Source organism: Panulirus ornatus, chromosome 56, assembly GCF_036320965.1.
Source record: "Panulirus ornatus isolate Po-2019 chromosome 56, ASM3632096v1, whole genome shotgun sequence".
In the NCBI taxonomy this organism is placed as follows: Eukaryota; Metazoa; Arthropoda; class Malacostraca; order Decapoda; family Palinuridae; genus Panulirus; species Panulirus ornatus.
Window position 1 is genome coordinate 25,158,419 of NC_092279.1, and position 14,676 is coordinate 25,173,094.

Here is a 14,676-nt window from a genome sequence, read left to right on the forward strand (position 1 = left end):
ATTCTATATGGTGATAAGGATATGGGAATCAAAGACTGCATTTCGTAAAATTGAGCGCTTAACCACATATTAATATAATTTATAATTAATTATATTAATAGCTAATTACTCGACTAATTACACGAATCTTAAGGTTAAATAACCAAGATTGTCATTCAACACAACTAAGGATCTATGCTGAAATTTTTCAGGAAAATTATTTTTCAAAAAAATCAAGAAAAATCTAGGATACCCTGGGTAATTATTTTGCTCAGATTTTCAAGTTCTTCAGATTTAATGAAACTCAGGGTATATGTGGTATTCTATATGGTGATTAAGGATATCGAGTCAAAAGACTGCATTTCGTAAAATTGAGCGCTTAACCACATATTAATTTTAATTTAATTTAATTATTATATTAATATGCTAATTACTGACTAATTAAAACGAATCTTAAGGTTATAACCAAAGATTGTCATTCAACACACTACAGGATCTATAGCTGAAATTTTCAGGAAAAATTTATTTTTCAAAAAATCAAGAAAAATCCTGGGGTAAATTTTCTCATTTCAAGTTCTTCGATTTTAATGAAACTCAGGGTATATGTGGTATTCTATATGGTGATTAAGGATATCGAGTCAAAAGATGCATTTTCGTAAAATTGAGCGCTTAACCACATATTTAATATTAATATAATTAATTTATATTAATATGCTAATTACTCGACAAATTACACGAATCTTAAGGTTATAACAAAATTGTCATTCAACACACGTACAAGGATCTATGCTGAAATTTTCAGGAAAATCTATTTTTCAAAAAATCAAGAAAAAATCCTAGGCTATAGCGCTTGGGTAATATTTAGCTCAGATTTTCAAGTTCTTCAGATTTTAATGAAATCAGGGTATATGTGGTATTCTATATGGTGATTAAGGATATCGAGTCAAAAGACTGCATTTCGTAAATTGAGTGCTTAACCACATATTTAATATTAATTATAATTAATTATATTAATATGCTAATTACTCGACTAATTACACGAATCTTAAGGTTATAACCAAAGATTGTCATTCAACACACGTACAGGATCTATGCTGAAATTTTCAGGAAAAATTTTTTTTTTCAAAAAAATCAAGAAAAATCCTAGGCTAATAGCCTAGGTAATATTTTGCTCAGATTTTCAAGTTCTTCAGATTTTAATGAAACTCAGGGTATATGTGGTATTCTATATGGTGATTAAGGAAAATCGAGTCAAAAGACTGCATTCGTAAATTGAGCGCTTAACCACATATTTAATATTAATTATAATTAATTATATTAATATCTAATTACTCGACTAATTACACGAATGTTAAGGTTATAACCAAAGATTGTCATTCAGCACAAGTACAAGGATCTATGCTGAAATTTTCAGGAAAATCTATTTTTCAAAAAAATCAAGAAAAATCCTAGACTATAGCCTTGGGTAATATTTTGCTCAGATTTTCAAGTTTTTCAGATTTTAATGAAACTCAGGGTATATGTGGTATTCTATATGGTGATTAAGGATATCGATCAAAAGACTGCATTTCGTAAAATTGAGCGCTTAACCACATTTTTAATATTAAATTAAATTAATTATATTAATATGCTAATTACTCGACTAATTACACGAATCTTAAGGTTATAACCAAAATTGTCATTCAACACGTACAAGGATCTATGGTGAAATTTTCAGGAAAATCTATTTTTTCAAAAAAATCAAGAAAATCCTAGGCTATAGCTTGGGTAATATTTTGCTCAGATTTTCAAGTTCTTCAGATTTTTAATGAAACTCAGGTATATGTGGTATTCTATATGGTGATTAAGGATATCGAGTCAAAAGACTGCATTTCGTAAAATTGAGCCTTAACCACATATTCAATATTAATTATAATTAATTATATTAATATGCTAATTCTCGACTAATTACACGAATCTTAAGGTTATAACCAAAGATTGTCATTCAACACACGTACGAGGATCTATGCTGAAATTTTCAGGAAAATTTATTTTTCAAAAAATCAAGAAAAATCGGCTAAGTTGATGGGTAATATTTTGCTCAGATTTTCAAGTTCTTCAGATTTTAATGAAACTCAGGTTATATGTGGTATTCTATATGGTGATTAAGGATATCGAGTCAAAAGACTGCATTTCGTAAAATTGAGCGCTTAACCACATATTTAATATTAATTATAATTTATATTAATAATGCTAATTACTCGACTAATTACACGAATCTTAAGGATTATAACCAAAGATTGTCATTCAACACACGTACAAGGATCTATGCTGAAATTTTCAGGAAAATCTATTTTTTCAAAAAAATCAAGAAAAATCCTAGTAAAGCCTGGGTAATATTTTGCTCAGATTTTCAAGTTCTTCAGATTTTAATGAAACTCAGGGTATATGTGGTATTCTATATGGTGATTAAGGATATCGAGTCAAAAGACTGCATTTCGTAAAATTGAGCGCTTAACCACATATTTAATATTAATTATAATTAATTATATTAATATGCTAATTACTCGACTAATTACACGAATCTTAAGGTTATAACCAAAGATTGTCATTCAACACACGTACAGGATCTATGCTGAAATTTTCAGAAAATCTATTTTTCAAAAAAATCAAGAAAAATCCTAGGCTATAGCTGGTAATATTTTGCTCAGATTTTCAAGTTCTTCAATTTTAATGAAACTCAGGGTATATGTGGTATTCTATATGGTGATTAAGGATATCGATCAAAAGACTGCATTTCGTAAAATGACGCTTAACCACATATTAATATAATTATAATTAATTATATTAATATAAATAATTATATTAATATGCTAATTACTCGACTAATTACACGAATCTTAAGGTTATAACCAAATATTGTCAATCAACCACGTACAAGGATCTATGCTGAAATTTTCAGGAAAATCTATTTTTCAAAAAAATCAAGAAAAAATCCTAATATGTGGGTAATATTTTGCTCAGATTTTCAAGTTCTTCAGATTTTAATGAAACTCAGGGTATATGTGTATTCTATATGGTGATTAAGGATATCGAGTCAAAAGACTGCATTTCGTAAAATTGAGCGCTTAACCACATATTAATATTATTATAATTAATTATATTAATATGCTAATTACTCGACTAATTACACGAATCTTAAGGTTATAACCAAAGATTGTCATTCAACACACGTACGAAGGATCTATGCTGAAATTTTCAGGAAAATTATTTTTTCAAAAAAATCAAGAAAAACCCTAGCTATAGCTAGGGTAATATTTGCTCAGATTTTCAAGTTCTTCAGATTTTAATGAAACTCAGGGTATATGTGGTATTCTATATGGTGATTAAGGATATCGAGTCAAAAGACTGCATTTCGTAAAATTGAGCGCTTAACCACATATTAATATTAATTATAAATAATTATATTAATATGCTAATTACTCGACTAATTACACGAATCTTAAGGTTATAACCAAAGATTGTCATTCAACACACGTACAAGGATCTATGCTGAAATTTTCAGGAAAATCTATTTTTTCAAAAAATCAAGAAAAATCCTAGCTATAGCTGGGTAATATTTTGCTCAGATTTTCAAGTTCTTCAGATTTTAATGAAACTCAGGGTATATGTGGTATTCTATATGGTGATTAAGGATATCGAGTCAAAAGACTGCATTTCGTAAAATTGAGCGCTTAACCACATATTAATATTAATTATAATTAATTATATTAATATGCTAATTACTCGACTAATTACACGAATCTTAAGGTTATAACCAAAGATTGTCATTCAACACACGTACAGGATCTATGCTGAAATTTTCAGGAAAATTATTTTTCAAAAAATCAAGAAAAATCTAGCTATAGCTGGGTAATTTTTGCTCAGATTTTCAAGTTCTCAGATTTTAATGAAACTCAGGGTATATGTGGTATTCTATATGGTGATTAAGGATATCGGTCAAAAGACTGCATTTCGTAAAATTGAGCGCTTAACCAATATTTAATATTATTATAATTAATTATATTAATATGCTAATTACTCGACTAATTACACGAATCTTAAGGTTATAACCAAAGATTGTCATTCACACACGTACAAGGATCTATGCTGAAATTTTCAGGAAATTATTTTTTCAAAAAATCAAGAAAAATCTAGTATAGCCTGGTAATATTTTGCTCAGATTTTCAAGTTCTTCAGATTTTAATGAAACTCAGGGTATATGTGGTATTCTATATGGTGATTAAGGATATCGAGTCAAAAGACTGCATTTCGTAAAATTGAGCGCTTAACCACATATTTAATATTAATTAAATTAATTATATTAATATGCTAATTACCGAAATCACGAATCTTAAGGTTATAACCAAAGATTGTCATTACACACGTAGAAGGATCTATGCTGAAATTTTCAGGAAAATCTATTTTTTCAAAAAAATCAAGAAAAATCTAGGCTATAGCCTGGGTAATATTTTGCTCAGATTTTCAAGTTCTTCAGATTTTAATAAATCAGGGTATATGTGGTATTCTATATGGTGATTAGGATATCGAGTCAAAAGACTACATTTCGTAAAATTGAGCGCTTAACCACATATTTAATATTAATTATAATTATTATATTAATATGCTAATTACTCGACTAATTACACGAATCTTAAGGTTATAACCAAAATTGTCATTAACACGTAAAGGATCTATGTGAAATTTTCAGGAAAATCTTTTTTTCAAAAAATCAAGAAAAATCTATATGTGGTAATATTTTGCTCAATTTTCAAGTTCTTCAGATTTTAATGAAACTCAGGGTAATGTGGTATTCTATATGGTGATTAAGGATATCGAGTCAAAAGACTGATTCGTAAAATTGAGCGCTTAACCATATTTAATATTGTTATATTAATTATATTAATATGCTAATTACTCGACTAATTACACGAATCTTAAGGTTATAACCAAGATTGTCATTCAACACACGTACAAGGATCTATGCTGAAATTTTCAGGAAAATCTATTTTTCAAAAAATCAAGAAAATTATATCCTGGGTATATTTTGCTCAGATTTCAAGTTCTTCAGATTTTAATGAAACTCAGGTATATTGGTATTCTATATGGTGATTAAGGATATCGAGTCAAAAACTGCATTTCGTAAAATTGAGCGCTTAACCACATATTTAATTAATAAATTAATTATATTAATAGCTAATTATCGCTAATTACACGAATCTAAGTTATAACAAAGATTGTCATTACACACGTAGAGGATCTAGCTGAAATTTTCAGGAAAATCTATTTTTCAAAAAAATCAAGAAAATCTAGCTATAGCTTGGGTAATATTTTGCTCAGATTTCAAGTTCTTCAGATTTTAATAAATCAGGTATATGTGGTATTCTATATGGTGATTAAGGATATCGAGTCAAAAAAACACACGTACAAGGATCTATGCTGAAATTTTCAGGAAAATCTATTTTTCAAAAAAATCAAGAAAATCCTAGATATAGCCTAGGGATATTTTGCTCAGATTTTAAGTTCTTCAGTTTTAATGAAACTCAGGTATATTGGTATTCTATATGGTGATTAAGGATATCGATAAAAGACTGCTTTCGTAAATGAGCGCTTAACCACATATTAATATTAATATAATTAATTATATTAATATGCTAATTACTCGATAATTACACGAATCTTAGTTATAACAAAGATTGTCATTCACACACGAAAGGATCTTGCTGAAATTTTCAGGAAATTATTTTTCAAAAATCAAGAAAAATCAGGTATACTGGTAATATTTTGCTCAATTTTCAAGTCTAGATTTTAATGAACTCAGGGTATATGTGGTATTCTATATGGTGATAAGGATATCGAGTCAAAAGATGCATTTCGTAAAATTGAGCGCTTAACACAATTAATATTATTATAATAATTATATAATATGCTAATTACTCGACTAATACACGAATTTAAGTTATAACCAAGATGTCTTCAACACACGTACAGGATCTATCTGAAATTTTAGAAAATTTTTTCAAAAAAATAAAGAAATCCTATTGGTATATTTTGCTCAGATTTCAGTTCTTCAGATTTTAATGAAATCAGGTATATGTGGTATTCTATATGGTGATTAAGGATATCGAGTCAAAAGACTGCATTTCGTAAATTGAGCGCTTAACCACATATTTAATATTAATTAAATAATTATATAATATGCTAATTACTCGACTAATTACACGAATCTAAGGTTATAACCAAAGATTGTCATTCAACACACGTACAAGGATCTATGCTGAAATTTTCAGGAAAATCTATTTTTCAAAAAAATCAAGAAAAATCTAGCTATATGCTTGGGTAATATTTTGCTCAGATTTTCAAGTTCTTCAGATTTTAATGAAACTCAGGGTATATGTGGTATTCTATATGGTGATTAAGGATATCGAGTCAAAAGACTGCATTTCGTAAAATTGAGCGCTTAACCACATATTAATATTAATTATAATTAATTATATTAATATGCTAATTACTCGACTAATTACACGAATCTTAAGGTTATAACCAAAGATTGTCATTCAACACACGTAAAAGGATCTATGCTGAAATTTTCAGGAAAATCTATTTTTTCAAAAAATCAAGAAAAATCCTGGGCTATAGCGGGTAATATTTTGCTCAGATTTTCAAGTTCTTCAGATTTTAATGAAACTCAGGGTATATGTGGTATTCTATATGGTGATTAAGGATATCGAGTCAAAAGACTGCATTTCGTAAAATTGAGCGCTTAACCACATATTTAATATTAATTATAATTAATTATATTAATATGCTAATTACTCGACTAATTACACGAATCTTAAGGTTATAACCAAAGATTGTCATTCAACACACGTACAGGATCTATGCTGAAATTTTCAGGAAAATCTATTTTTTCAAAAAAATCAAGAAAAATCTAGGCTATAGCCTGGGTAATATTTTGCTCAGATTTTCAAGTTCTTCAGATTTTAATGAAACTCAGGGTATATGTGGTATTCTATATGGTGATTAAGGATATCGAGTCAAAAGACTGCATTTCGTAAAATTGAGCGCTTAACCACATATTTAATATTAATTATAATTAATTATATTAATATGCTAATTACTCGACTAATTACACGAATCTTAAGGTTATAACCAAAGATTGTCATTCAACACACGTACAAGGATCTATGCTGAAATTTTCAGGAAAATCTATTTTTTCAAAAAAATCAAGAAAAATCCTAGGCTATAGCCTTGGGTAATATTTTAGCTCAGATTTTCAAGTTCTTCAGATTTTAATGAAACTCAGGGTATATGTGGTATTCTATATGGTGATTAAGGATATCGAGTCAAAAGACTGCATTTCGTAAAATTGAGCGCTTAACCACATATTTAATATTAATTATAATTAATTATATTAATATGCTAATTACTCGACTAATTACACGAATCTTAAGGTTATAACCAAAGATTGTCATTCAACACACGTACAAGGATCTATGCTGAAATTTTCAGGAAAATCTATTTTTTCAAAAAAATCAAGAAAAATCTGCTATAGCTGGGTAATATTTTGCTCAGACTTTTCAAGTTCTTCAGATTTTAATGAAACTCAGGGTATATGTGGTATTCTATATGGTGATTAAGGATATCGAGTCAAACCACTGCATTTCGTAAAATTGAGCGCTTAACCACATATTTAATATTAATTAAAATTAATTATATTAATATGCTAATTACTCGACTAATTACACGAATCTTAAGGTTATAACCAAAGATTGTCATTCAACACACGTAAAGGATCTATGCTGAATTATTCAGGAAAATCTATTTTTTCAAAAAAATCAAGAAAAATCCTAGGGCTATAGCCTTGGGTAATATTTTGCTCAGATTTTCAAGTTCTTCAGATTTTAATCTGAAATCAGGGTATATGTGGTATTCTATATGGTGATTAAGGATATCGAGTCAAAAGACTGCATTTCGTAAAATTGAGCGCTTAAACCACATATTTAATATTAATTATAAATAATTATATTAATAAGCTAATTACTCGACTAATTACACGAATCTTAAGGTTATAACCAAAGATTGTCATTCAACACACGTACAAGGATCTATGCTGAAATTTTCAGGAAAATCTATTTTTTCAAAAAAATCAAGAAAAATCCTAGGCTATAGCCTTGGGTAATATTTTGCTCAGATTTTCAAGTTCTTCAGATTTTAATGAAACTCAGGGTATATGTGGTATTCTATATGGTGATTAAGGATATCGAGTCAAAAGACTGCATTTCGTAAAATTGAGCGCTTAACCACATATTAATATTAATTATAATTAATTATATTAATATGCTAATTACTCGACTAATTACACGAATCTTAAGGTTATAACCAAAGATTGTCATTCAACACACGTACAAGGATCTATGCTGAAATTTTCAGGAAAATCTATTTTTTCAAAAAAATCAAGAAAAATCCTAGGCTATAGCCTTGGGTAATATTTTGCTCAGATTTTCAAGTTCTTCAGATTTTAATGAAACTCAGGGTATATGTGGTAATTCTATATGGTGATTAAGGATATCGAGTCAAAAGACTGCATTTCGTAAAATTGAGCGCTTAACCACATATTTAATATTAATTATAATTAATTATATTAATATGCTAATTACTCGACTAATTACACGAATCTTAAGGTTATAACCAAAGATTGTCATTCAACACACGTACAAGGATCTATGCTGAAATTTTCACGGAAAATCTATTTTTTCAAAAAATCAAGAAAAATCCTAGGCTATAGCCTTGGGTAATATTTTGCTCAGATTTTCAAGTTCTTCAGATTTTAATGAAACTCAGGGTATATGTGGTATTCTATATGGTGATTAAGGATATCGAGTCAAAAGACTGCATTTCGTAAAATTGAGCGCTTAACCACATATTTAATATTAATTATAATTAATTATATTAATATGCTAATTACTCGACTAATTACACGAATCTTAAGGTTATAACCAAAGATTGTCATTCAACACACGTACAAGGATCTATGCTGAAATTTTCAGGAAAATCTATTTTTTCAAAAAAAATCAAGAAAAATCCTAGGGTAATATTCTTGGGTAATATTTTGCTCAGATTTTCAAGTTCTTCAGATTTTAATGAAACTCAGGGTATATGTGGTATTCTACATGGTGATTAAGGATATCGAGTCAAAAGATTGCATTTCGTAAAATTGAGCGCTTAACCACATATTTAATATTAATTATAATTAATTATATTAATATGCTAATTACTCGACTAATTACACGAATCTTAAGGTTATAACCAAAGATTGTCATTCAACACACGTACAAGGATCTATGCTGAAATTTTCAGGAAAATCTATTTTTTCAAAAAAATCAAGAAAAATCCTAGGCTATAGCCTTGGGTAATATTTTGCTCAGATTTTCAAGTTCTTCAGATTTTAATGAAACTCAGGGTATATGTGGTATTCTATATGGTGATTAAGGATATCGAGTCAAAGACTGCATTTCGTAAAATTGAGCGCTTAACCACATATTTAATATTAATTATAATTAATTATATTAATATGCTAATTACTCGACTAATTACACGAATCTTAAGGTTATAACCAAAGATTGTCATTCAACACACGTACAAGGATCTATGCTGAAATTTTCAGGAAAATCTATTTTTTCAAAAAAATCAAGAAAAATCCTAGGCTATAGCCTGGGTAATATTTTGCTCAGATTTTCAAGTTCTTCAGATTTTAATGAAACTCAGGGTATATGTGGTATTCTATATGGTGATTAAGGATATCGAGTCAAAAGACTGCATTTCGTAAAATTGAGCGCTTAACCACATATTTAATATTAATTATAATTAATTATATTAATATGCTAATTACTCGACTAATTACACGAATCTTAAGGTTATAACCAAAGATTGTCATTCAACACACGTACAAGGATCTATGCTGAAATTTTCAGGAAAATCTATTTTTCAAAAAAATCAAGAAAAATCCTAGGCTATAGCCTTGGGTAATATTTTGCTCAGATTTTCAAGTTCTTCAGATTTTAATGAAACTCAGGGTATATGTGGTATTCTATATGGTGATTAAGGATATCGAGTCAAAAGACTGCATTTCGTAAAATTGAGCGCTTAACCACATATTTAATATTATTATAATTAATTATATTAATATGCTAATTACTCGACTAATTACACGAATCTTAAGGTTATAACCAAAGATTGTCATTCAACACACGTACAAGGATCTATGCTGAAATTTTCAGGAAAATCTATTTTTTCAAAAAATCAAGAAAAATCCTAGGCTATAGCCTAGGGTAATATTTTGCTCAGATTTTCAAGTTCTTCAGATTTTAATGAAACTCAGGGTATATGTGGTATTCTATATGGTGATTAAGGATATCGAGTCAAAAGACTGCATTTCGTAAAATTGAGCGCTTAACCACATATTTAATATTAATTATAATTAATTATATTAATATGCTAATTACTCGACTAATTACACGAATCTTAAGGTTATAACCAAAGATTGTCATTCAACACACGTACAAGGATCTATGCTGAAATTTTCAGGAAAAATCTATTTTTTCAAAAAAATCAAGAAAAATCCTAGGCTAGCCTTGGGTAATATTTTGCTCAGATTTTCAAGTTCTTCAGATTTTAATGAAACTCAGGGTATATGTGGTATTCTATATGGTGATTAAGGATATCGAGTCAAAAGACTGCATTTCGTAAAATTGAGCGCTTAACCACATATTTAATATTAATTATAATTAATTATATTAATATGCTAATTACTCGACTAATTACACGAATCTTAAGGTTATAACCAAAGATTGTCATTCAACACACGTACAAGGGATCTATGCTGAAATTTTCAGGAAAATCTATTTTTTCAAAAAAATCAAGAAAAATCCTAGGCTAATCCTTGGGTAATATTTTGCTCAGATTTTCAAGTTCTTCAGATTTTAATGAAACTCAGGGTATATGTGGTATTCTATATGGTGATTAAGGATATCGAGTCAAAAGACTGCATTTCGTAAAATTGAGCGCTTAACCACATATTTAATATAATTAAAATTAATTATATTAATATGATAATTAATCGACTAATTACACGAATCTTAAGGTTATAACCAAAGATTGTCATTCAACACACGTACAAGGATCTATGCTGAAATTTTCAGGAAAATCTATTTTTTCAAAAAAATCAAGAAAAATCCTAGGCTATAGCCTTGGGTAATATTTTGCTCAGATTTTCAAGTTCTTCAGATTTTAATGAAACTCAGGGTATATGTGGTATTCTATATGGTGATTAAGGATATCGAGTCAAAAGACTGCATTTCGTAAAATTGAGCGCTTAACCACATATTTAATATTAATTATAATTAATTATATTAATAAGCTAATTACTCGACTAATTACACGAATCTTAAGGTTATAACCAAAGATTGTCATTCAACACACGTACAAGGATCTATGCTGAAATTTTCAGGAAAATCTATTTTTTCAAAAAAATCAAGAAAAATCCTAGGCTATAGCCTGGGTAATATTTTGCTCAGATTTTCAAGTTCTTCAGATTTTAATGAAACTCAGGGTATATGTGGTATTCTATATGGTGATTAAGGATATCGAGTCAAAAGACTGCATTTCGTAAAATTGAGCGCTTAACCACATATTAATATTAATTATAATTAATTATATTAATATGCTAATTACTCGACTAATTACACGAATCGTAAGGTTATAACCAAAGATTGTCATTCAACACACGTACAGGGATCTATGCTGAAATTTTCAGGAAAATCTATTTTTTCAAAAAAATCAAGAAAATACTAGGGTAAATATGCCTAGGGTAATATTTTGCTCAGATTTTCAACTTCTTCAGATTTTAATGAAACTCATGGTATATGTGGTATTCTATATGGTGATAAAGGATATCGAGTCAAAAGACTGCATTTCGTAAAATTAAGCGCTTAACCACAACTTTAATATCAATTATAATTAATTATATTAATATGCTAATTACTCGACTAATTACACGAACCTTAAGGATATAACCAAAGATTGTCATTCAGCACACGTACAAGGATCTATGCTGAAATTTCAGGAAATCTATTTTTTCAAAAAAATCAAGGAAAAATCCCAGATTTTAATTTTTTCAAAAAAATCAAGAAAAATCCTAGACTATAGCCCTGGGTAATATTTTGCTCAGATTTTAAGTTCTTCAGATTTTAATGAAACTCAGGGTATATGTGGTATTCTATATGTGATTAAGGATATCGATCAAAAGACTGCATTTCGTAAAATTGAGCGCTTAACCACATATTTAATATTAATTAAAATTAATTATATTAATATGCTAATTACTCGACTAATTACACGAATCTTAAGGTTATAACCAAAGATTGTCATTTGACACACGTAAAGGATCTATGCTGAAATTTTCAGGAAAATCTATTTTTTCAAAAAAATCAAGAAAAATCCTAGGCTAAGTCGGGTAATATTTTGCTCAGATTTTCAAGTTCTTCAGATTTTAATGAAACACAGGGTATAATGTGGTATTCTATATGGTGATTAAGGATATAGAGTCAAAAGAATGCATTTCGTAAAATTGAGCCCTTACCCACATATTTAATATTAATTATAATTAATTATATTAATATGCTAATTACTCGACTAATTACACGAATCTTAAGGTTATAACCAAAGATTGTCATTCAACACACGTACAAGGATCTATGCTGAAAATTTTCAGGAAAATCTATTTTTTCAAAAAAATCAAGAAAAATCCTGAAGGGTAATATTTTGCTCAAATTTTCAAGTTCTTCAGATTTTAATGAAACTCAGGGTATATGTGGTATTCTATATGGTGATTAAGGATATCGAGTCAAAAGACTGCATTTCGAAAAATTTGAGCGCTTAACCACATATTTAATATTAATTATAATTATTATATTAATATGCTAATTACTCGACTAATTACACGAATCTTAAGGTTATAACCAAAGATTGTCATTCAACATACGTACAAGGATCTATGCTGCAATTTTCAGGAAAATCTATTTTTTCAAAAAAATCAAAAAAAATCCTAGACTATAGCGTAGGGTAATATTTTGCTCAGATTTTCATGTTCTTCAGATTTTAATGAAACTCAGGGTAGATGTGGTATTCTATATGGTGATTAAGGATATCGAGTCAAAAGAATGCATTTCGTAAAATTGACCGCTTAACCAATATTTAATATATAATTATAATTAATTATATCAATATACTAATTACTAGACTAATTACACGAATGTTAAGGTTATAACCAAAGATTGTCATTCAGCACACGTACAAGGATCTATGCTGAAATTTTCAGGAAAATCTATTTTTTCAAAAAAATCAAGAAAAATCCTGACTATAGCCTGGTAATATTTTGCTCAGATTTTTCAAGTTCTTCAGATTTTAATGAAACTCAGGGTATATGTGGTATTCTATATGGTGATTAAGGATATCGAGTCAAAAGACTGCATTTCGTAAAATTGAGCGCTTAACCACATATTAATATTAATTAAAATTAATTATATTAATATGCTAATTACCGACAATTACACGAATCTTAAGGTTATAACAAAAGATTGTCATTTGACACACGTAGAAGGATCTATGCTGAAATTTTCAGGAAAATCTATTTTTTTCAAAAAAATCAAGAAAATCCTAGGCTATAGCCTTGGGTAATATTTTCTCAGATTTTCAAGTTCTTCAGATTTTAATTGAAATTCAGGGTATATGTGGTATTCTATATGGTGATTAAGGATATCGAGTCAAAAGACTGCATTTCGTAAAATTGAGCGCTTAACCACATATTTAATATTAATTATAAATAATTATATTAATATGCTAATTACTCGACTAATTACACAAAATCTAAGGTTATAACCAAATATTGTCATTCAACTCACGTAACAAGGATCTATGCTGAAATTTTCAGGAAAATCTATTTTTTCAAAAAAATCAAAAAAAAATCTAAGCTATAGGCTTGGGTAATATTTTGCTCAGATTTTCAAGTTCTTCAGATTTTAATGAAACTCAGGTATATGTGGTTTTCTATATGGTGATTAAGGATATCGAGTCAAAAGACTCATTTCGAAAATTGGACGCTTAACCACATATTTAAATATTAATTAAAAATTTAATTATTAATATGCAAAATACTCCGACTAATTAACACGAATTAGGTTATAACCAAGATGTCATTCAACACCGTACCAGGATCTAGGGCTGAAAATTTCAGGAAAATCTATTTTTCAAAAAAATCAAGAAAAACCTAGGAAAATAGCTAGGGTAATATTTTGCTCAATTTTCAAGTTCTTCAATTTTTAAATGAAACTCATGGTATATGTGGTATTCAAATATGGTGTTTAAAGGGATATCGAGCAAAAGACTGCTTTTCGAAAAATTGGACGCTTAACCACAAATTTAATATTAATTATAATAATTATATTAAAATGTAATTACTCGACTAATTAACACGAATTTTAAGGTAATAACCAAAGATTGTCCATTCAACAACGTACAAGATCTATGCTGAAATTTTCAGGAAAATCTAATTTTTTCAAAAAATCAAGAAAAATCCTAGAAATGGGTAATATTTTGCTCAGATTTAAGTTCTTCAGATTT

General features: G+C 28.3%; 1 protein-coding gene across 9 annotated transcripts in view; it reads right to left on the minus strand.

Moving 5' to 3' along the window:
• The window catches only part of LOC139766023 (uncharacterized), a 423,019-nt gene that overhangs the window by 117,852 nt on the left and 290,491 nt on the right, over window positions 1-14,676 (minus strand). The gene's annotated exons all lie outside the window — the stretch shown is intronic.